Below are 25,175 nucleotides of genomic sequence, written 5' to 3'. Positions count from 1 at the left end.
GTCTGTCTGTCTGTCTCGCTTTCACGCCAAAACTATTTAAATGAAATTTGGTACACAAATAGTCTAGAGCCTGAGAAAGGACATGGGCTTTTTATTTGGAAAAAAGTGCTGTAAAGTGTTGAAAAGGGGGATGAAAGGTTGTAAGTAGTTGAAAGTATTGTCATGTTTAGAATTTTTAGAACTAGAATATGTTTCCTACGTTATATGTTTCTGGATATTCTACCCTAAGGGCTGAAATACACACCAATGTGGTATACAAAGAGGTATTACATTAACGTAACATTTTAAGTTAATTTGTAAATATATTCATATTCTACGCGGGTAAAGCCGCGGATAACAGCTAGTAAACAATAAAAATGCGATATAAAAATTAAATATTGACGATTGTTGATCTTAGGGCAACATTTAAAAGTTATTCGAGCCATGGAAGATTTGGGATTATATGTAATTTCTTCTCAGCAAAATCTTTTGACTTACAGCCCGTGTTGGGCCAGAAATGTGTTTTTATCAGTGATTGGGTCGGATCATCATTCCGTTGCACCCTAAGAACGAGGTAATAAAAAGTGCGCCTGTGCTTGGCCAATTATGAGCCAAAATATTTCGTGCTTCCCTCCATTGAAAATAGTCCCCAGAAGGCCGGGCAGGACAGAATGAGTAAATATAAGTTTTCTGAAAATCTTTTAGATTACGTCATTACCTTTGAATGTAGTTAAAAGTTGAATCAAAATCAAAGGAGTTCGTTTATTAACTGATGGTAGGGTTAGTGCAGGCTCCTCTGGGGTAGGTATTTCTTATTTATTTACTAACATACTGCAAAGTATTATGTGTTTTAATTTCAAGAGTGAGCCAATGCCATTAAAAGCATAAGGGAAATCACATCATATGGCGTACTCATGGGATCATCATTCCGTTCGTGACAATCCATACTCGCTACTTGATAGAAATTACGCGCAACGTTCAAACGAATCACGAAGATACTAATTAAATCAGTTATTGTTTATATTAATAGGTATTTAATTAAATAGTGGCTTCTCGAATCTAAGCTGCAACGTGGCTTACGATACTATGATGTAGGTTAGCGTGTGATCTGACACATTAATCAATCTATCCGCAGGTCGTGGGACGGATTGTGGTCGATTCGGTCCGAGTCGTTCTCTGTAGCTGCCGTAAGGCAGGCGCCTTTGATACTGATCCTGCCTCTGCGATCCGCGCAACCACAACGCACGTTTGCTTAGGGAGGCGTGATGTTTCTTCAGGTTGATTTCGATCTCAAATAGCTAGTATTCAATTAATTGCAAAGATTATAATTATGTATTCATTTGATGTTAAGTCCAATGAAATTACTAGCGACTTTAAATAGTTATTGAAATGTCAGAGCTCGTAACTCTGTTCTCGTGTGTGTGCTCTGATTATAATCTGAAATTCAAATCAAATCAAATCAAAAATCTTTATTCAATATAGAAGTGTTTACACTTGCTTATTGATTGTCAAAAATCTACCACCGGTTCGGAATTTAGCACCTCGGACCTGAGAAGAACCGGCGAAAGAAACTCAGCGGGATATTTTTTTTTTCATTTTGCATGTACAATAATTATTATATTTTAGTTATTTGAAACAGCCTGGAGGCGATCATTTCATTCCCAAGGTGTGCAGTCAACTAAAAAGTCATTAGTGTTGTAATATCCTTTAGCACACAAACGCTCTTTAACGATTCTTTTGAATTTTATAATTGAATAATTTTGAACGTTTTCTGGGATCCTGTTGTAAAAACGTATACATTGCCCCAAAAAAGAGTTACTAACCCTGTGTAATCGGGTACTTGGAGTAACAAGTTTATTCTTGTTCCTAGTGTTAATAGAATGTACGTCACAATTTCTGGGAAAATCGTTTATGTTTTTGCGTACATACATAACATTATCAAAAACAAATTGAGAAGCGACAGTCATTATTTTAATTTCTTTAAATTTATCTCTCAACGAATCTTTTGGGCCCAGGTTATAAATTGCACGAATAGCCCTCTTCTGCAGTACAAAAATAGTATTAATGTCAGCTGCATTACCCCAGAGTAGGATGCCATACGACATTATACTGTGGAAATAACTGAAGTACACAAGGCGAGCCGTATCCACATCAGTCAAAAGTCTAATTTTTTTTACCGCATAGGCTGCAGAGCTGAGTCTATTCGCCAACTTGTTTATATGGGGGCCCCATTGGAGCTTAGAGTCTATTGTCATACCAAGGAACTCTGTTGATTCTAAAACATCTAATGCTTCCCCGTTTAAGCATACACTCGTTTTGACACATCTTACATTGGGAGTAGTGAATTTAATACATTTAGTCTTTTTACTATTTAACATTAAATTATTAACACTAAACCAATTTACTATTTCAGAGAGAGTATTGTTCACATCGTCATATATTGAAAGACGTCTTTTTATTTTAAAAATTAAAGAAGTATCATCAGCAAACAATACTATCTCGAGTTTATCACCTAGGAGATGTGGCAGGTCATTTATATAAACAAGGAAGAGGAATGGTCCAAGAATTGATCCTTGAGGGACCCCCACAGTAACTGGAGACCCGGGAGATCTCTTTCCATTTACATCAACCCTCTGAATCCGATTGCTCAGATACGAAATCAGAAGACTGAGTGCAGTGTCCCTAATTCCATAATGACGTAGCTTCCTGACCAAAGTTTCGTGTTGCACGCAATCAAAGGCCTTAGATAAATCACAAAATATCCCTAAGGCATCCTGTGACTCCTCCCAGGCCCTGTAAATATTTTTAACGAGCTCAACACCAGCGTCAGTTGACGAGCGACCCCTTGTAAATCCAAATTGTTTCTTGTGTAGCAACTTGTTATTGTTAAAATGTACTAGCATTTGATTTAGTAATAACTTTTCAAAGATCTTGCTAAGAGTTGGTAGTACAGAGATGGGCCTATAGTTGTTGGGGTCTGATGTACTACCTGACTTAAATATTGGTAATACTCTACTATGTTTCATGAGGTCAGGAAACACGCCACTAAGGACACATTTATTAAATATAGTGACAAGGTAGGGTGCGATTACATCAATTATTGAATTGACTACCTTGACAGAGATCCCCCACAGATCGGCCGTTTTCTTAATATCTAGTGATCTGAAGGAACTTATTACATCACTTACACTTACTGTATTAAATTTAAAGCTAATATTACATTTTTCCACGTGGTTTTTTAATAATGATTCAGCAACGGTAGGAGAGGAATTTAATGAGTTAGTAGTCGAAAATGGAATGTCAGCAAAAAATTTTTCAAAACCAGTTGCAACATCCCGATCTGAGGAAAATAAATTGTTGTCAATAGATAAGCTAAAGTCGGAGATGTTATTTTTGACTCTTCCAGTTTCACAATTAATAATTTTCCATGTCATTTTAATTTTATCAGGTGCGTCAATAATTTTTTTTTTTATATGCAATGATTTAGCTGTATGACATACACGTTTGAACAGTTTAGAGTAGGCACTAACATAACTGATAAATGAAAAAGACCGGTTGTATGATCTTTCACTATAAAGTTCATACAACCTCTGCCTACTCTTGTGAATTCCGACAGTCGCCCAATCATTAAATTTAAGAAAATTCCTAGAATAGACTGTCTTAGAAGTAAATGTGGCATTAAATTCTGTTTTAATTAATTTAAAAAAATTGTTATAAAGCTCATTAGAATTATCATTTAATTGTAAATATGAGAGCTTTGCCATGATATTACTTCTGAACTTCTCAATTCGATACAAATTGATTGGAACAAATGTCTGTTTTAAATCCTTAGCATTATTTTTTATTTGCGAATTAAATGAAGCCAACTGTCCACAATGATCAGAACTTAACATATTTATAATACATTTATGATTAGGTACACAGTTGGTAAATATGTTGTCAATACATGTTGCAGTGGATTCAGTGATTCTAGTTGGCTCTAAGAATAAGTTAATGAGGTTATATGAATATAATAATGATCTGAATCTAATACTTGTGCTATAGTTTTCTAATAAGTTTATGTTAAAGTCACCACAAATAAAAATATATTTACTTGATCCAGATAATTTCAATAATGCACTTTCCAATATTTTCTCAAATGCTTCATATAACCCGAAATTCATTTGATAAATAGCTTTTTGTCAACTTTATTCCATTAATATGATAAATGCGCTGAATCGGGCAATATATCGCAATAAATGCTCTTCGCTGATTGATTCAGCGCCGCCCGAATACTTCGTAGCGATTGATATCTGTCGTCCCCCAATATAGCAATATATCCATAACAATATACGAGTGTACGGACGCTACTCGCGTGTCGCGAATTCCCTCTGGTATGTACTAAATAATGTTCTAAGCACGTTATGAAAATACTATCGATACACTTTGACAAGCACACCGAGCCTTTATTATCGCGCGTGTTTTTAAACATTGTATAATATCTCTCAACTTTCCTACTGGTCCAAATTGCAAATAGTAAATAGTAACACCAGAAAAGGATTCAAATTAATACATTATTTATTTTGATACAACCTGAATGATAAATAAATTAAATTTAATTGAATACTCATTACAGTCATCAATAAATATTTTGTCCTAAATCACCCCTCTCGCTACACACATCGTCCAATTGTACTAAATATATTTAAATTGCTACGAACGCCACGATGAAACCTAAAATTTCATTACATACTGTTTTATTATTTAGATATTAATTTTATATAAAACTTTGTACAATATAAAATCAAATATTATATATTATTAAGAATATGTTGCTTCGTGGTTTTGTCTGACGTTTAATATTTATGTGTCCCAGGAATCCGATGCAATTCTATATCGACCAGCTATTGTTCAGAAACTGAACTTGCTTAATTTTAGCAAACGGAAATGTTATTCGGAGTGAAATACCGTTCGAAACTGTAATAGCGCCGGAGTGAACTCCAATATTGAAAATGCACTAGGTTGAGCTATTTATCACTGAATCGGTTAACGTTGTGAAATCCCGATGGTGAGTTATATTTAGCAGTATACCTATGCACTGTACCTAAAGAAACGGACGGAGAGCGGAGGACCCAGAGACGATGGGAGAAGGGTGGGGCAGGGAGGTAGCTCCGTACGCTATAAATCTCTTCGGAGCTCCAGTCGCGCGCTATTTGTTAGGCGCCGGGCTCTGTGCTCGGCGCTCGGTCGACGCGACTGAGCTGCGACATTACTTACATCCAACTAACTAATGGACAACCGGACACCGTTGCCTTCCACCAGGCAAAACATTTATCACCTTTTAAAGAGGAAAGCTCATAACTTAAATAACAGGCGAGCGAAAATGATATTACTTCACTTGGACTGAAGTCTCACGGTGGGCTCTCAGTCGTGGAACAGGTACTAGCAATTGTTATCCTGACTGGGGGAATCAAGGTCTGTAAAAATAATGTACTTTCTGTGTTAATAATTTCCGATATAATTCTTTAAGGGTCGCAACACAGAAAAGCACTTATAAATTTAGCCAATTTCCTGCATTTATTTCTATCGTAAGGTCGGGTTGAAGGGTAGGAACGGGTCCATTGATTGGGGTCGCGGGTGATTGACGCACGCGCTTAATTAGGTTCGGGGCACTGCGGCGAGTTAATCATGATCATGCCGATCAGGGTAATCTAATTATGCGTCATGTGATCCTTCTTCAGCTTTATTAACTCGCCTGAAATGTGACGTATGTGACTTTACACACCAATCACGGCCTTTGATAGGTCGGGAACGTTACATAACGCAAAACAATTGTTTAAGTTTAAAAATATTTAAATATATTTAATGCCATAAAATATTTAATGTACCAGAAGTTTAATTTTAAATGTATAGTCACGTTTATATATAAAGGTGACAGCTTACCACGAAGTCGCACACTAGCTAATGAAATATTTGGGCACTTTACTTACATAGTATAGTATATATTAGACATAGTATGTATGTTTGTTTGATTTGTTAAGATTATTGATAAACTTACCTCCGAGTCTTATTTCAGCAGCGGCTTGCTCGGTGCGTGTTCCCCGGCGCGCCAGACACTGGTAGAGGCCGGCGTGCGCGCGCGTGAGGCCGCGCAGGACGAGCGCCGCGCCTGCCGCGCCCGCCAGCACCGTGCCGTCGTGCGCCCAGCGCAGCAACGCCTCAGGATCGCTCGCACTACAGTTAAGTCGAACCGTGCTACCCGCCTCCGCAACCTTTGGTATATTTATAGTACAATTGAAATAATAATATGAAATGAAAATCGAAAAATTGACAATATTTATATATTCCGATGCTGGCGTTTTAGGTCAATTAATAAGCAATTTCCAAGGTTTCCATCTTTTGGCCAAAACAATAGCTATTGTAACTCACGACTACTGGAGGGTTTACAGTCACTGTAAACGATTCCTGTACGTCGACGCGCATTTGTGCTGTCGCGTCTCCGAAGACGTTATACGCCTTACACAGCCACGCGCCGCTGACCTCTCGCGAGGCTCTGGTGAAGCACATCGCCGCTCCGCTCGCCCAGAGCCAAATAGAGGATGTCGGCTCCACGGGCTGCAGCCGACCATTTTTTTCGCGATACCATCTATTTGAAAATACTTAAAAATGTATACTATAATATTGTCCAGTTTCAGAACGACTAAGCAAAATTTCGTAAAATAAAATGTTATTATCTGTCGTATCTACAAATCAATATTTAATTAAGATAGTTTAGTCAACGCCACGTCGAGGCGGAGGTGGTAATGCGGCAAGTGCGACTTAATGACGTACGTGTACTGCGGCGGAGGGTACTCGGAGGCGACACAGGGCATGCAAAAGCTGCTGCCTGCGGGGACGCTCACTTCGGTCTCCGTGGCTACTAGTCTCGGAGCTGAGGTTGGCGAGCTGGCTGTAAAATTTCTATTAAATTCTAGATATGTTCGGCTCAAACTATGAATGAGATAATTTTCATGGCAAATATTTAATTTATTTATGAAAAGAAATGAACGATCGAGATATTGCCCCTGTAAGATCATAATAAATAATCCGTTTCCTACATCGTCAGTGCGTCGCCAAGCGCGGGATTAAAGTTGTGTCTCTACAGCCTTATTATGTTATAAATTGTGTTTATTATAGTATTACATACAAAAGTAAAAAAATACAAACGTAGAACATTGAGATGAGCGGGTCGCGATCGCTTCGTAAGCGCCGTCAGTGAGTGGCGCGCGATACAGCTGTAGGCGCCCGCGTCCGCCGGCGACACGTCGCGCACGAGCAGGGCTGACCCCGCCACGAGGTAGCGTGCATCTTACATAGAGTATTGATAATTTATACTTCTTGATTTAAATTAAACCTCAACAAATGTAATGTTACAGTAGAATTACATTGTCCTGAACAGTAGTATATTCGAAGCCCTAAACATTCGCTATGAAAAATTTAATATATCCATTCCGAACATCGAACATCCTATTGAAATCAAATAGGTGGTTTTAGTATTTTAATTTTATGTTATATTACTTTTAGGTAACCCGTCAGAGACTCGAAGCAGTTTTGATTTTAAAAAAGAGCGCTGTCCGATTAGACTCTTGGAGCTCTAGACCCCCGTCATAATATATTTACTAAAATATTATGGATAATTATTTACAATATCGTTGATTATTCTGATAGAATCACTCAGTATAGTATCACGAGAAGTAAGGTTATTCTAGCTTATAACGCGACTCCACGTGACTCCACAGAATCAATAAATTTTTCCTGCGAGGTTTGTTACTATAATAAAAATCACGGATATTGCAATTAGTTGAAAAAAGGTGATTTACAAAACGTGAGATCATTATATAAAAACGTACGTCTGTATATAAAGTATGTTATGTTTATTATTTAAGCGTTTATGATCCATCACGTGCTCGGCGACAAAGATAGACATCGTGAGGAAACCTGTGGTGGACATATGTAGCAGATTATTCATCTGCCGCATATATCCACCACACACCCACGGTTTGCAGCAACATGTTTGAGTGAGCGCCAAACCTTCTCTTCAAAAAGGAGAAACATTTGCTATAGGCTCCCAGCGGATACATTTACAGGCTGTTAGTATTACTTTTATATAAATTTAATTGTGTTTTATTGACATAACATTGTAAATTAATTATTGCAAAGCAATTTTCTTTGCCGTTTCTTCTCGCCAGAATCTGCATTCAGAATCGCTGGTTGCTTACAATATATTCCTTTGGTTACAATATGTTCCTGTCAAATTATGATTCAAAAATACTTATAATAGTCTCCTTAAATTAAGTATATTTTGATTTTATTTACAAGATTGTTACTTATGGTTAATGTGAAGAGAGAATAAGTACTCAGAGAGGATTGTATCACGACTTATCCCAGATGTACGGCCATTCATCAGCGTCGCGCCCGTCTCCGATGAGAAATTGCTTTAATTAATATTACTTCGCTAGTATTATAAATATGCTGTCAGAAGATACTCCGCTGTTGGCCGAGACTCGCGTTAATTAGGCTCTCTTCTTCTACATATATTCAAAGTGTTATAAAATTGGCGTGAGTGCAATCCTCGACTAAATTACCGTGTCGGAGATTAATTTAAAATACTTGTATCGAGCTTTACGCCTTTCCGTCTCCTTTTTTGCCATATTCATATCTAAAAATGAGATTAATGCAACACAGCAAATAAACGTGAAATAAATGCTTCTTTTTTAAATTAACTGTTCTACTTTATGGATTTTAGTCAGCCTCAAAATATCGCACAACTTGGCTAAGGCTGTTACACTAGTTACGCTTAGATTTTATTCACCAAGCCGCTTCAGGGCGTTTCATCCGGCACACGTAACTTGCGTGTATACTCGATAATCTAAAATCCTCGTTTGTTTTCAGCCCTGTGTTTTAAATATAAAGATATAAATAAAACCAATCCAAGCACTGTAGTGCTTGCCCTGACTTGAACCCGAATCCAGCTAAAATCTACTTGTACTTCATTATTATTAACTGAGTGGCTTCTTTGATACAATTTCACAACAGAAACGACTTTATGAAATAGCATTTTTCAAAGTATCCTTAGTTCACCAAGCTCGTCCCTTCCGCTACACTAAGCTCAAGGCTACGGTTTGACTTGCACTAATGAGTCAACACAAGACTCCTCTAGAGCTCTGACTCAGTGGACATATTTTACTGAGGAAAGTGATTTATCGGCGGTCGCACTGACCGCCCCGAGCTGCGGCGATTTATGTGCGCCGATAATTTAGTGCCCTTATTAAAAGAAAACTGTCTGACTTATCACCGCCTACACAATGTAGCGAATCTCACTTAATTGCCACTCGGAAACGAAGACTTATTATCGTTACTGCTTTAACAGAATAGGTTCTTATTTATGAAATGATATACTTACATAAGAATACTTCAAAATACGTCAATTACAAGAAAGATTAATTAATATTCTCACAATCTTAGCATGCTAAGGCTTTGTTTCCACTATTACTTTTTATTTCTTATTTCTGAGCATTTGTTCCAAGTAAATTTCAGGAAAACTGCGGTTTGAACGGATCGAAATATTTCGGAAATTCCTCGATAAATTAAATAAAAATAAGAAATTTTGTTAACACTTACAGTTCATTGTTCAATATTGCTTAACTCACCTGGGTTAGGAGCGTCGACGTGGAGCACGCGCTCGCCGCGGTAGAACAACGCGGGGGCGGCCGGCGGCGGAGCGTGCGCGTGCGGGGCGTCGGGCGCGGCGAGACACGTCAGCGCCGCCACGCCGCCGGCCGCCGCTGACGTGCCAGACATCACCACTTCCCATTTTGTGTCAGCCACTGAACAGGCAATAAACATGTAACATCATTTATGGCCGTTCCTTCCGTTCGTGCCGTTTCGCATGGAGTTTCTAAAACTATATTAAGAAAAGTTAGGTTTACTAGCCTGGTTGTAAAGTCACGTCACGCGAGACGATGGCCCCGTGCGGGTTGACGGCGCGGCAACGCACCGTGCTCGCTGCTTGCTCGTCGCGGTAAGCACCCGACGGGAAGAGCTCTAGCGTGCCGTTGCTGTACACTCGTCTAGAAAACATTTGATTATTATAATCGATTGATTTGATTTCATGGCTTACGCCAAAGTTTTCGGGGATCAAATAATGAATGAAACGAAATAATTTCTTTTCAGTGTTTACAAATTTTAAAGTAATTAATCACTCTTAGTGAGTCAGCGCGATCCAGAAAGTCGATATTAAATCAGCGCCATCTATCGCTACCGGATCGTAATACATGCGTTTAAACAATAATAGTCAAAATGTTATACTTTTCATTAACTTCTCTTTTCCAATTTTGGATATATGGATATGTAATATGGATTTGACTCTTTGTCCGAGCTAGTAACTTGTGTAAGCAATAAACTTCGCAGTCACTGACATACACGATGGAATAAAACCAAATAGTCAATAATAATTCCGCTGGATTATTATTGACTATTTGGTTTTTTAATTAAAAATATTAATCTCAACTACAAGACTCTCTGAAGTCTGAACATTATTTTGAACTTTTTAGTGTATATTCTGTTAGTTTTTAACACAGATAAACTTTTTGAAATGTTAATCAAAGCGCGATACTATTATTTGCCTTAAAATTCAACTTATTGCTCTCGAAGAGTTTGACAATTTAAATCAAATTTACATTACACAACATTATTGATTATCAAATTAAAATCTACCACCGATTCGGAAAAGATAATATCCGAGAAGGACCGGCGAAAGAAACTCAGCAAATATAAACCACCATGAAAAAAATCCCACGGACTCATAAACTGCATCAAGTATTTAAACTTTTTATACAAAATTAAATTCAAGTTTCGTTCGTTAACTTCATAGCAACGTAGTATCATATCCATTAGTGTACGTTTGCGTACTGGCAAAGACAATTCATTTTTTTGAAAAAAAAGAAACGATATATGTAACAAAAATTGGTTTTGGTTGGTTTATTGAAAAACTGACAATATTCTAATCGGTACCGCTCAGATCTGGTTAGGATTAAACGGTCTTGTGGAATATTGTTCAATTCTTGTGAAATCGCTGTTCTTGTGATGCCACTGCTGTGGGCACAGGGTACTCGTATATACAGATTTTTTTAAGCTGTTCCAAGCATGCTCAATGGGATTAAGATCCGGGCTGCGTACTGGCTTATTCATGGGTCCAGTACAGTAACATTTTCGCCTGTTGTCCCATCTTATCCCATCAATCTCATGTGAGCTAAAACCTCTGTTATAAAGTGCTGTGTCGTCGAACCATCTCTTCTACTGTTTTGTTTGCCATGTCGATGAACACAAGTTCAGTTCGTCCGGTTATCGAAATGCCAAACCACTCCATACAGGCGGTTCGCTTCCAAAATACGATTGGGTCTTCTGCGACAGTCTGCACTATTTAAATATGTCCTACACTCAGCGGTGAACAATGTGGAGGCCTATTGCTCTTCAGTACAATTAAAATGTTCACGCAAAAATCTTAAACGAGCTTGTCTGTGAGCCGCAGTTTTGGACAATTTGTTGGTCTAAAAGAGGTTGTTGCCGCATCCGAAAGCCTCTTTCTGCACTCAAGTTCATGCAATTCTGTGTTGATGTTTACTGATGTGAGGTTTATTTGAAATAATAAATCGGTCGTCACGACGAGGGTTGCTCGAGTTCAACCGGTACCGGGTCTCCTTTTATAAGAACCTGTCTCTACAAACCTTCGGTGTAGTCTAGAAACCGTAGACTAGCTTAAATTTAAATTTCTACCAATCAAAAATTTTAATCGGTTGTCAGAAGTATGCATATTTATGGTTACGAAACTTTCGTTGAGTTTAAAGGACTGATAATAATCACTACTATTGGTAACGACTATTTATCGCAAGAAAAAAAAAGATAATATTTATTTCAAACTTAATAACCCGCAAATTTGAGTATGCATCCATTCATTTTGTATTCCCGGTTATAATTTTATCTATTACTTCAGCGGCCCGTATACTACTGCGCTATTGACGCCTGAAATTAAATAATATTAAACGATACACTATGGATTCAATAACTTATACCAGTATATCCTGAGAGTTTTATTTTTTTAACGTATTAAATTGCGTTTGTAAATCTGTGCTGTGTGTGCTGTGGTATCATTAATCTTTTATTCGGCTAAAGAACTTCGAAGTGATCTAAATAAATCTGACAAGCGTGTACTTCTAAAGTCTTGACGTAAATAGGTCTCCTCAACGATTCAATATATTATACCTAAGACATTCACAGAGTGCGTTTCGAGATTATGGAAATATAAAAAGCAAATGATACTAACGCTCACTTATTTTTCTTCGCTCCTGCCATACAAAGTGAAGTCGTTACACCCAATATGAATTGAGCTCGCAATAATGACAGTGCTTTGTCTCGACAGTAATTATAAAAGGACAAATTATGATTGCCGACGTCATGTACATAATTCCTTCTGTTCTCACGAAAAATTGTACTCATTAACCGTCTTTGTTTAAAACTCCTAAATTATTAGATTTTTCTTAATTATTAATTGCAAAGAAGACACTTCAGAACTTACATTAATTCTATTCAATTCTTTTTTCACTTTATTTTTAACGAAAACTTTATTCTTTATTTCGGTGAACATCATTGTAAACAACTTTGGTTAATAGTATAAATTAAATGACTAAATAAGTTTAACCTGACTCCGGGAGAGTCACTGAGCGTGCTGCCGTCGTCTGCGAGCCAGGAGAGACGCGGCGGCGGGTCCCCGCGAGCGGCGCACTGCACGCGCGTCCCGGCAGACGACGCGTAGCGGACCAGCGCTGGCGGCTCCACCGTGAACACGGGGCCCAACCGAACCGGCGTGTCCGATGACACATCTACGCATCCAGATTACACCTTGTCAGCATCAATATTAATCAATATATATATATAACTTAGTAACCAAAATACTTAAATCAGCTTACACTCTTCACTGTGGGGCAAAGGGAACAATATTAAAACATATGTACGTATGACCTGTTGATTGCAGTTTATATGTGGGGACTCGCTATTATTAAATGTACTTTTAAACAATTCATAACTTACTGGATGGAAACCGAATCACCCTTCCGAGAAAGCGACACCCCGTGATTCAGTTAAAAAAATCTGTTTGCAAACAACGGGTAACTTTAAGCCACTTAAAAGTCGAGCAGTAAAAGTGGAGTTTGAAACTGTTTGACCCAAAAAAAGGCGCTCGCGGAGAAGTTGCGAACTTGGGCCGTTACGATTGTCCTCAAATGTGTAATTCAGCAAAGTTTGTTGCTATCGTTTGTTGGAATTAGTTCATATATTACTTTCGCAATTTACCGGAGCAGAGACAAAGAAAGCTATGAATCATAGAGTAATTAATTCGCCGACGACACGATACGCTTCCATTATAAGCACGCATCGACGTTCGATATCGTCTCGCACGTTTGATTAAATCTCAGCCTGTTTCTGTCGATTTAATTATGAAATTGAAAGCGCTGCGAACGAAGCGGGCTTTATTTGCGAATAATTTAGTTTTGTTTCGAAACAGGGAGCAAGAAACAATAAAACGAATATGTTGCTCTATTTAACTGGCGCGTTCGATACAGAAGGCGCAGGGTCGAGGTTTACCCGGAGTTTACAGTAATATCGGGCTAATTGGTTGCGAAGTCGGTACGTTATAATTAATACATTAAAGTTGTTGGAAAAAACGAAAATTATTAAATAATATTATTATAAATCTATGTTTTTTCTCTAATATAAATCTAAATTTATATTAAAAAATTGGGAAAATATTATTTTTAACGAAACTACTTCATGCAAGCCTTTACGAACTATTTCGTGTAAGCCTTTTGTTTAGCGTATAATAAAGAACTTCGTTCCTAAAGAGTAATCTTGGTAGAAAAACTTACTTGTGAACAATATTCCGAGAGCCAGCAGAAGTATAAAAAGCATGATGTCTGTATCGTGGTCGGCACGATCGCCACGCCAATATCTGTTGGTAGATAAAACATTGATGCAGATCAATATAGAACTCTTATTGAATCGCGTGTGTGTCGGTCCATTTGTTACAGCCAATTAGCTACAAACCTACTGAACTGAAATAAATGAATTTTGGAAACATGACCACTTGTCGTGGTTGAATTAGAAAATTAAATAAAAGTATATTTTTATTATTGTAACATTGGTGAAGATTGATCATCTCGACTCATCTTAGTCTAGCATTTTGAAACTGTGAACAGATTAGAGTTTTTACTTACAAATTACAGGATAATATGTAACATAATTATGTAACACCGCGCTGAAGCCTCTCCGCGTGAGTCAACTTGCAATTCATTTCACTTAGTCTACGTATAGAGTCGGTGCTTTATTTTAATCGTGTCCGTGACTTGCGCCGGAACATACTATCCGGCGACCAGTGGCAACATTTAGCGGCATCTTTGCGACTTGCGTGTGTACTGATACTCTTTAAGGCAAGAAGTAACATCGGCGAGGTATAAGAGGGCTAAGACTCAGACTGCTAGATATCTATAAGAATAATACTGAAATCCTAAGTAAATGTACGGGAGTTATTTCAGACCAGATTTGAAGGATCACTACAATAACATTTTACCAGCAACTAAGTACTGCTGATAAGTTGTACGAAGTTTTGACGGGTAGCTTGTACTTTTATGGTATACCGATTTTTGTTTAATAATGTTCATACTCTTAACGAGATAACACGTAATAAACTCGATAGCGTATGAGCACTGGCTGCGATTCGACGCGCCTGAAATATCCAACGGAGCGCAGCGTTCGCGTTGAGCTCTCTATAACACTAAATTCTTCTTTTCGTTAGATGCGATTTCGTTAATTTAATGTACTAAATTGCAAATATCTTCATTAAACATTTGTAGTTGCATACCTGTACAAAAATATGAAGTATAAAATACTTTTTATTTCAGTTTAATATTTTCTAAATAAGCCATCACCTTAAATGAGACAGGAGACCTTATCCCAGCTGTGGGCATTTACAGACGGTAATTGTTATTTTTATTTCTAAATATCTAAAGGTCTTAAAAATGTTTTGAATAATATCATTTGCGTGGCCGTGTCATGGTAACTATGATACAATACCGTCGAACATTGCATTATAAATAATATTTATCAAAACTTGTGTTGCATAATATAAATATTAACTAAATTGTTGCAGTTGAAACATTTTCTACTGATGTTTTTAAAAATTAAGCTTTTAAATCATATGAAAGTACTTTTACTAACCTGACAAAAATAAACTCAAACTAGTACCAGAGAACACAACCTTCTGGGCGTTTGTATGTAACTGAACTGTTCTTAAACCCGTTTGACTGATTGAGACGATTTTTTAGTATGTTTGTGACCCACTCGGGTTCCCTGGATGATTTAGATTGTACCGACAGCTATTATACTAAATATAAATACCAATAAATCGTCCCTTTGAACTAACTAAAATGAAGAGATAGGTCCTTATACACAGACTCTGTATTTGTAGCTTGGCTGCTCGACACGAAATCTCAAAATTGTGACCTAAATCCGGGGCTGACCTGGGACCACATGATCGGTAGCTTCAGAAGCTACTTACTTATTCACGGGGTTGTCTTTAGACTCACAAAAACTACACTTTTCTTATGCAATGAAGGGAGAATACACAAGGGTTAGTTTGGAGAATAAAGAGGTGTATGCATTTTTTTCATTTTTAAATGGACAAATGAGTGTATAATATCCTTCGATATTGAAGAAAGTTAAAAAATACTATCAAAGCAAGGGTTGAAATGTCGTATAGATTTGGTGCTGTCTTACTTGATAGTAAAGTGAGCACTAATATTTAGTGTTCAGTATAAATAACAAGCTGCCATATAAGAGTTTATAATCGTGCATAATTATAGAGCTAGTACATAAAACTTCATTTATTTAATGAAGTGTCTAGTGATACCCGAACAGCGTGTTTTTTAAGTTTTTTGTCAACTTCGCTAAAATGATTTATATAGATGATGTAAGTTAGAATTAAGTTTAATTTACTTTTAAAGATATTTGAATCATTATAAGTATAAAAAAATCTTTATTTTAATAATTAAAAATACTGCTGCTGTATAATACAGCTGGGCACTCTTTACAGTATTGGAAAAAGGAGCAAGGAATAACTTCGAAAAGTCAAAATTATTAGAAAAAAACCTTGACTTGTCCTGATCACTGTTTGGTGAAATAAAAAAAAGGTAATGGTTATGGCATAATTGTATCGCAAGTCAAGCTTAATGTATATTCATTAGTCGGGTTCAGACTCGATGAAGTGGAAAACATGAAACAAAGTAGAAGGCATCTAAGGTAATGTACTAAGCGCTTGTCACACTATCCATTAGCTCAACTACGTCAGGCTTCACTGCAGTTCGCTGTATAAGGTCGTGCTTAAAGTGTCAGATTACATCACCTGACACGTGAACGTCGACTCTACGTAAGTTTGTGATTAAAACGAGTTATATTTAATAAATCTAAATTGTTATAAATTTTTTCGTCATAATTTGTAAAAATAGAACTTATGTTCTTTTTAGAGAAAATCTATTTAAGATTGATATTTATTCTTACGTCATACGCGCATCGTGACTTTTGAGTTCTATCACGATGTCAATATTTTTATATTTCTGTACGCCTAAACTGAATGAATTACTCGAACTATACTATTTATGTTGAGCGTAAAAATTAATCAAGATTCTTTTTTTAAATTGTTTTATTATTATTTCTATAGTATATTTATTACTATTAACGATCTATATTACAGAATGACAAGTCATTAGGTCTTTAGTAAAACATATAATACACAACTCGAATCAGTTATGATATTGAACATAACCTACTTATTAATTCACGCACACGTAAGCCACCAGTGGAGCAGCGAGGCGGAACAAGCTCCGAACCTTCTTTAAGACAGTGGAATATGTACGCGCTGTTACAATACTCTTTATTTAAATTTATGAATTCAAACGCTAAAGATGAAATTCATGGACCATAAAGTGTTACAATAATATTCTCTCACGTGCTTAGTAGCTGATCTTTACACGCAAAGCTCAGCGGCAGCCGACAGCCCTCAGCGAGAGACACGTAACTACTTTATTGAGAGGCTCAATAAATTCCGCTCTTTAGTGGCACTGCGACTACTTTGCCGTTGGATTTATGAAGTACTACATCTTAAGTGCGACACGATCTCAGCTGGAGCGCTCTCGTCTATCCACGCGATGCGGTGTGCTAGCTTCAGTTCATTACTATCATTTGTATTTTGTTCAAATGTCGATACAAACGGAAAGGAAAATCTCAATTAAGATTACTTACTGTAGCGCCCGCGTGTGTTGGGTTGCTCCAATTATGACGCTATGCTATCCATTTTGCTTTCAAGTACTCTTAACTGCAGTTTTTTTTAATTATTTCAGATCTAACTTTAAGGCTTTCAAGTTACGAACTGTAGAGCATAATGTATAAAAAAATAATACTTTTACCGATTCAGGTATCTGTAGAGTTGAGGTTGCGGAAACTTGAATAAAAGTTGTGATGACGTATTGCCAGCTCTCGCCTGTAAACATCCTTGTTCGAAATTTGGCAATGAAGATATGTTAATAGAATTTATATGAAAGTTATCTTTATTATATGAAATATATCTGAACAGCACCTAATATACTTATACATTACTTATGACACTAACATTATGAGAGCTTGTTCTATCTCGTTCGCAAGAGCTACAAATCCGAATAATATTATTTTTTTATATTAAAAAAAGTATTATATTAAAATTACGTAATACATGAGGAACGTTTCTTGAGATACAGATTATTATATTATATGCGCTGCCGAAGAATACATCGGCGATGCCTTAAACGTATGAATGTCGATTATATCTAGATAAATATTTAAAAAAAAATCTATGACTTAGTTAATTTATTTGTTACAAAGTATTAATCTCTATCCAATTAGATAAAGTCACAAGAAATAAATAAAGTTATAAGAATCGGACAGGCTTGCGGTGAGACGTACTCATATGGGGATAGATGGATCGGCTGGTTGATGAATATATCTAGTGGGTATCTATATCTATATAGGTGGGTATGGTGAGTGATACCACCAACCAGTTGACTCTATTTTTTTTATATGCAACATCTTCGAAATGAACTCCAATCGGCTCCGTGCTATGGGTAATTTTTATACTAAATCCCTTCCGATAACTGGCCGAAGAAGAAGACAATCAGGAAGAGAACTTTTACTATCCTTCTTGGAGCCGTCTGAAATGAGGCCTGTAATAATTAAACCTTATTCTGTTGAGGAACTGAAACACTATCTTTTAAGCCCAGGGCGTCGGGGCTGCGTAGGGATTTTCCTATAATATATATGAATTTGACCTGAGCAAAGTTCAGGAAAGGCAGCTAGTGTATACTATAAATTCTTTGGTTCCAGAATTCATATACATGTAGTTACTTTAGTAATAGGATTGTCGAATGAACAAACTTTGTTTTTGTTTTTCGCAAATGTATTTACATAATTATTTTATGAATTTTAAAGTAATTTCTCGAGATTAATCGATTACTACTCTATAATAATTTCATTAAAATTTAGAAATGTATGAACCAAACTAAAACAGATAACATAAAAGACACATTTTAAGTGTATTGAGCTAAGTAGTGCCCTCAGAGTACAATTGCATCCAGTATAGGATTCAGGAAACTCGATACAAGGAACCCCTCTCTCTCAACAGAGTGAACGACGCAATGAATCTGTAACCCTAACATAGTTGGGATGAGTTAGGATTCTGCATCTGGATATGTAATCATATGTAATCTACTGTGAATGAGGATATTAGTTTTCTCGCCAAATTATCTCATAATAAATGTATGTATGTATCTCCTATGTAGTATTTCAAGACTGAAGACAATCAGAATTGAAAATTTATTTGAATTAGGTACAATCTTGAGACACAGATAACGGCACTGAGCCAATTTGCGGAGATGGCGTCGAGATCGCGAAAACTCGATGAATACTCAAACAGCGCCGCACGGAGAATAATATCCTATTGAAGGCGAGTCACGGAATAGTGTACGGTCAGTATAATAATATTCTATCGAAATCATAAACTATGGATGGGTTACCTAACGTTAATTACGTTACATGATACTCTGACTACGGGTCACGCGGACACAAGAAATTTTGTAATATTCTGGGGATTTTATTCTATTTTGGGATGAGTTTAAATGTTCAGATCTTTTCGGTGCGTTAAACTGCTATTATTCTCGTGTACTTTAATATATTGAAACATAATACGTTTTGGTTAAATTCAATAGTTGTAATATTTGTTTCTGATCTGGCGTTTTTTATGCTTTTTGGCGTACATTGATATACTATGTGCGGAAGATATTTAGTCACTGTATTGTCTTAATAAACCCTTTGTAAACACTTTAAAAAATTCGTGATAAATAATGTTCATAATAATTAACTTAGAAAATACATACATATATTAACGTTTTATGACGAGGATTATGGTGTAAAAAATCTTTTCTAAGCTTTGAGATTTCTCAGATTTTTACCGTGTAACTGTTGTGCTACCAGTAGAAAAATCATCTTACCATCATAACTGAAATAGTTTTCAAGTCAGTAAACTTATAACTCAAACGTTGCGGTTTAAATCAAACTTTAATTTATGGCCAATACGATGCTTTTGTATGTATTATATAATAAAAGACTTTTGTATTATGTCGATGATAATCCGACCATCACTTTCTAATTCATATTCATAATTCGTAAGTGGCCCCCACCGCCATAGACACGGTGTTGTAGGATATTTTAATCATTCCTTATATCGTTAAAGCGCCTCCAACCCTGGGAACTAAGTAATAATGTCCCTAATGTCTACAATGGTACTCACTCACCTTTCAAACTGGAACCCAATAATATTAAGTTATGTTATTTAGCGGTAGCATAAGAGTTGAGTTGTCGGTACCCATCTAAACGGGCTTGCACAAAGTGCTACCATCAACTATGCGATAAATATGGCATATAATAATCCAATTATAATGAGTTAAATATTTTGATTTATTTTATTAGAATACAACAGTCATATCAAACATTTCGCTTCGGATAATTTTATTATCGAAATGACATTTATTGTATAAGCCCTACCGCCACTTACACTTTATTGAATCGGCTCGTCGAGACAAAAGTTTGCCAACTCGGTTGTAACACGGAACGACACCTCCGTGATGGAATACATAAAGCTGTCCATCACTCGGCAAGCAAAGCCTCATTAAACATAACAGAGCGACTAATGTTTAGCGTTAAGTGAGATTATTTGTGAAACTTGTACATAAAGTATTCAAAAAGCAATTACTTGAAGTGGCTCCTTCCATCGACTCAGTTTCATCAACTGTTGCAAGAGCATTGGCCTTGTGTAACAACTTCGAGTCGCGCGGCGCTGCACTATTGTTTCCGCACTAATCAGTCTTACAGCGAGCTCCTCTACTTTATATTAATTGGATCTGGTCTTACGATCTCTACTGTTAGAGCGACTTTGTGAAAACTTCCAAGATATATTCCTTATTCATGATATCTTATTTTTTAATTAGAACAAATTCATGACAATAAAACTCAAGAAAACGCAAAAATTGTTACAATGATGTTTGAAATTACTGTTTCAACTTCTTCAAATTTTTTAACTAATTTAATAACTTTGTGAAGAGAAACAAAATATAACAATAGCGATGTTATGTTAGTTACTGAGTGTGGTATAAATATGAAATATTTTATAACAATTCTTGAGTAGAGAGACTTCTAAAGTCTCAGGTGTTTTATAATAAAAGTCTATAAGCTCTTTATATGCGTAGCGGAAACACGTAGCAAACCGGAAAGCTCTATACGTGTGAAAGGAAGTTTCAGTGTTATTCTATACTCATAAGTTTTTTAAAATAAAATAAAAGTTTATTTTGAAAGATGGAATAATTTAATTTAAATCAAATGAAATACAATTCACAACATTAAAATTAATGAAATTGTAACTGTTTCAATCAAATTTATTATAAAGAGAAACTTTCAAAAATTGTATTTACCTTGTAATTATTCACTTTAAAGGGTTCTATAAAAAGTAAAACTAATTCAAAGAGACATCTGAAACGGAAAACTTACCTAAATAGCCTCCATTGATAACGAACAGAATTTAAGTTTCACTCAGATGTCCTCACTAACACGCGATAAGAAGTTAACAGTCATATTAATGAACTGTGCCGAGTTCACGTAAAGTCCACACAGCACCGCACGGCTTCGGATGTTGCGGCGAGTCATCTGCCGCGATCCGCGCTCGACTGCGGACTGAGCGCTCAGCTCACGCAACTCGCCCACTCGCTGGCGAGACTTCAGCCGCCCTACGTAATTGTATCTCTTCTTAAGCCCGTAGCCCCGATGAGGGCTGTAAGCAGCCTTTATTAAGGACTTATGCTGTTTGCAAGAAAAATGTTATGTTTTGTCGTTTGATGTATAATATAAAGTTACGCCAGTTTCTTTGCTTGATCTTTTACATTTTATGTTAAGATGTTGGTTAATGTTTAGAATTAGTTCAATCCGTTACGGAAACGGTTTGGTGTATCTCTTTGACGATGACGGTAACAAATAAACCTTATTAAGAGTCCGAAATGAGTTGTGACGAGGCAGATGCAGCGGTTAAGCAATACGAGTAACTGTTTCGAACCGAAACCAATATGTAAAAATAGCTTTAGCTTTAGCTTTTAATTGAATTTAAAATGTTACAGCTCTTCGAATACAAAGTTATCGGATTTAATTCGAGTCTAAACGGAGTATAGAGAATGCACGAGTTTAAACGAGATGTGTAAATAAAAAGGCTTAATAATATAAAAAAGCCTTTACAATAATAATAATATAAATATATCGGCCGAGTGTTGCGGCTTTACTACTTAACCGATCGTATTGAACTTTTGTACAAACGTAGTAGGGGTTATGACATAACACAGATGGAAACAAGTTATAGTATAAAATAAGAATATTTCCTTATAACTATAACTAAGGATGAATTAAATGACAATTAGTTTATTTAATTATAATAATATTGATGTAAATTACTGATGTAGATTAATTATGCTTATGTAATTGAATATAATCTATGGTTAAGAAATTAGTGATATTATCAACAATTAAAATCTAACTCCTTCATATTAATGGAGAAATGTAATAATTTACCTTAAGGCGATTTTATTTTTTCACTATAGTAACACGCAGCATAAATTGATAACAATAATATTTCAATAATATAATTAAGCTCAAACTTACGTACTATGTTGCCGAGTCCGACAAGGCCTACTCGTATGCATGTTATATCAGTGTCATTAGTCCACCAACCAAGTACAGACTCTGAAAAGTAATAAATGATTGACAAACATAAATTTCATTCAAAATAAAGGAAACGAAAATGGGATTGGTTTATTTGATAAATAATTTGTTTATATTGAGCTCGTGTTACCGAATCGAAGTTGCGAAGTCGGGTCGAGGCAATAATCGCGAGGCAAGGCTCACACTAGTTACCATTTAAGAGCGAGAATTTATAATGGAGCCATGAATAAAACGAGGCGACAGAGGCGAGCGAAATTAATGTACATTTAATAAGCGCTCTGCTTTGAGTGAAAGTTCCTATATAAATTGAGAGAAGTAATTTAATATTCCATTTAGCGAGCTGATATCAAATATTGTCTAAAGTTTGCTTTCGATACGAAGATACGGAGCTTAGGGTAGGTACTTGTGTTCTTTGTAACGTACTTTACTTCGAAATGATTCTGATTGAATGATTCCTTTAGTGCAATTCATTAAACGATCACACCAGGGTTGCTTCACTTTTAATTAACTTATTAATATTTATATTCGACCGAGAATAATATTTGCGATTGCGCGAACGAGTACTTGCTACATATTTGTATTAAAAATCGATACTATTTTTTTCGCCGTCGTAAGAAAATCTTTCATAACGACTTTAGGAACAATTACGTCGCCATTATCGCTTGAACCGGCGGAGGAACCCGTTCTGTCGCGAGTTATGCAAATGTCCGAGGACCCGATGACTCAGCAAAAGCTTTCTTTAAATGGAGACAGCGAAAAAATTAAAACAGTTTTAAATTGAGAGGGAAGATTGTGGGAGTCGGGGTGAGGGGGTGACGGGTACAGGGAGTGCGGGGGTTGTGATAGGCGGTGCGGCGGCGGGGTCGCAGAGACGTCGTCCGCCGAGCGTGAAGATACCTTGATGAAAAGAAAATGAAACCTGCAGCGGGATGATGTAACGCGCCATGCACAGACTAGCCTCGCATCGCAAACTCTCAATGCGAATATCACTTCTTCTCTTTTCAAATATATTCTTTTTTATCAATAAATTATGTAGGGCTAATTATATTTATATTTGGAACATGTTTAGTTCAGCCTACGAATTAATTCGTATAATTATTTACGTCACAATCTACAATAATTACATTGAGACTATATTGGAGCCTAGGGCGTATGTTTCAGTATATTTTTTCAATAATAATATCAAAAAGACAAAAAAAATATATTATGTATTTTTGTCAGTCTGTATGTAATCTCATCTTTTTTTTGAAACATTCTTGTATATTAAAAGATCCTGACAATGTGACATATCATTAAATATAACAATTTTTATATGTATTTTAATAAGTATACATATTTTTGTAGTGAATAAAAATTGGCTCACCAGATCAAACTTATAATTAAAGTGAGTTGGAATTATAGTGTATAAGTTTATAAATGTTTAAAACAGTGTCATAAAAATACAATAAACTTTCCTTGAAAAAAAACACTTATTCTGCAATTTCTGAGCTCTCTTGAGTATTTTTAATAAATAAGAGTCTGCGTAAAGCTACCCTGCGCCGTCTCGGCGTCCGAGATTGGAGAGCATTGTGCCGTCACTCGTCGCGGCTGACGCGGCCGCTGAATGATCCGGGAATTAAAAGAAATACAGCCGGCTACACTTAATTGCGTCGCGAGTCATTGCACCCCGTTGTCATCTAACGTGTACCCAGCGCCAGCGGATAGAATTTAATCTGAACCGGCGGCCCACCGTCCACATCGCAGTCTGCTGCCGACCGTATGGGAAGTACGCGACACGATTACAAGTTTATGGGATGCGATAGATCATTGAACCAGAATAAACTTATGACCCAAAGCTATCAGATGAATCGAAGGCAATATATGTATATATCGCGGCGGTACACTAACACAAGTAAAGTTGAACCCGCAATCGATTTTTTATTTATGGTTTGCATGTAATTGGGAGCACTTTATAAATAAACAAAAACGGAATAACCAACTTCATTAATAATACCCAACTTCAATCTGTTTATATAAAAATAGTAAAGAACAGAAATTCTTGGGTTGTAAATGAATTAAACAGAAAATGCGTTAGCCGAGCGCCGTTTCTGTCGTACGTACAAAGGATCATCTTTTTATTCCGTGTTGAGAGTTCCCGTAATGAAACGGGCGAGTTCATTCACTCCTTTCATACGCCTGTAAATTTATTTGCGACTTATTCACTTACCTACTCGGCTAAGGCTCTATTCAATCTATTTGAAAAGTGTTACGTGGATTTTTCGTGTCCTTTTTACAGCGTTTGGCTTTGTCTGTTAATGGATGAGGTGTTAGCGCGGACACACGCGACGCCTTCTACGTCACGACACGTTAGTAAGCTGTAGCTCCTTACATTCGTTTCTGTACTTTTTGTTTTTATTATCGTTTAATCTAAACTTCGTCAGGAGGCATGTTGACTTTTTCATTCTTCATTCAAGAACATAGATCATATAAACAATTGTTGCAACTAGATAGTACCATCTACACTGGTAAATAAGACTGTGTCGATGAGTTTATAATTTGTGTGAGTTTATATATAGTATGGAATCCACTAATGAAACAAAAAAATCCAAATAAATATTCGCGAGAGTTTTAAGTTCCCTTCTCGCTTGTTCATAATTTTTATTGCTGAACATATTATTATAGTAATTCGATGATATTTAATTTTATCAATGTAATATTACCATCGGAAAAGAGTATCTGCTGAGTTTCTTGCCGGTTTTTCTCGGTAGATTCTACATTCCGGCGGTGTCTTTAAATTTAATTAAATCTTC

At 36.3% G+C, this 25,175-nt stretch overlaps 1 pseudogene; it reads right to left on the bottom strand.

The window, feature by feature from the left end:
* Window positions 1-1,099: 1,099 nt before the first annotated feature.
* Window positions 1,100-25,175, bottom strand: part of LOC113399808 (uncharacterized) — a 47,841-nt pseudogene continuing 23,765 nt past the window's right edge.

The sequence above is a fragment of the Vanessa tameamea genome, chromosome 2 (genome assembly GCF_037043105.1).
Source record: "Vanessa tameamea isolate UH-Manoa-2023 chromosome 2, ilVanTame1 primary haplotype, whole genome shotgun sequence".
NCBI lineage: Eukaryota > Metazoa > Arthropoda > Insecta > Lepidoptera > Nymphalidae > Vanessa > Vanessa tameamea.
This window is presented reverse-complemented; position numbering and strand designations above follow the sequence as displayed.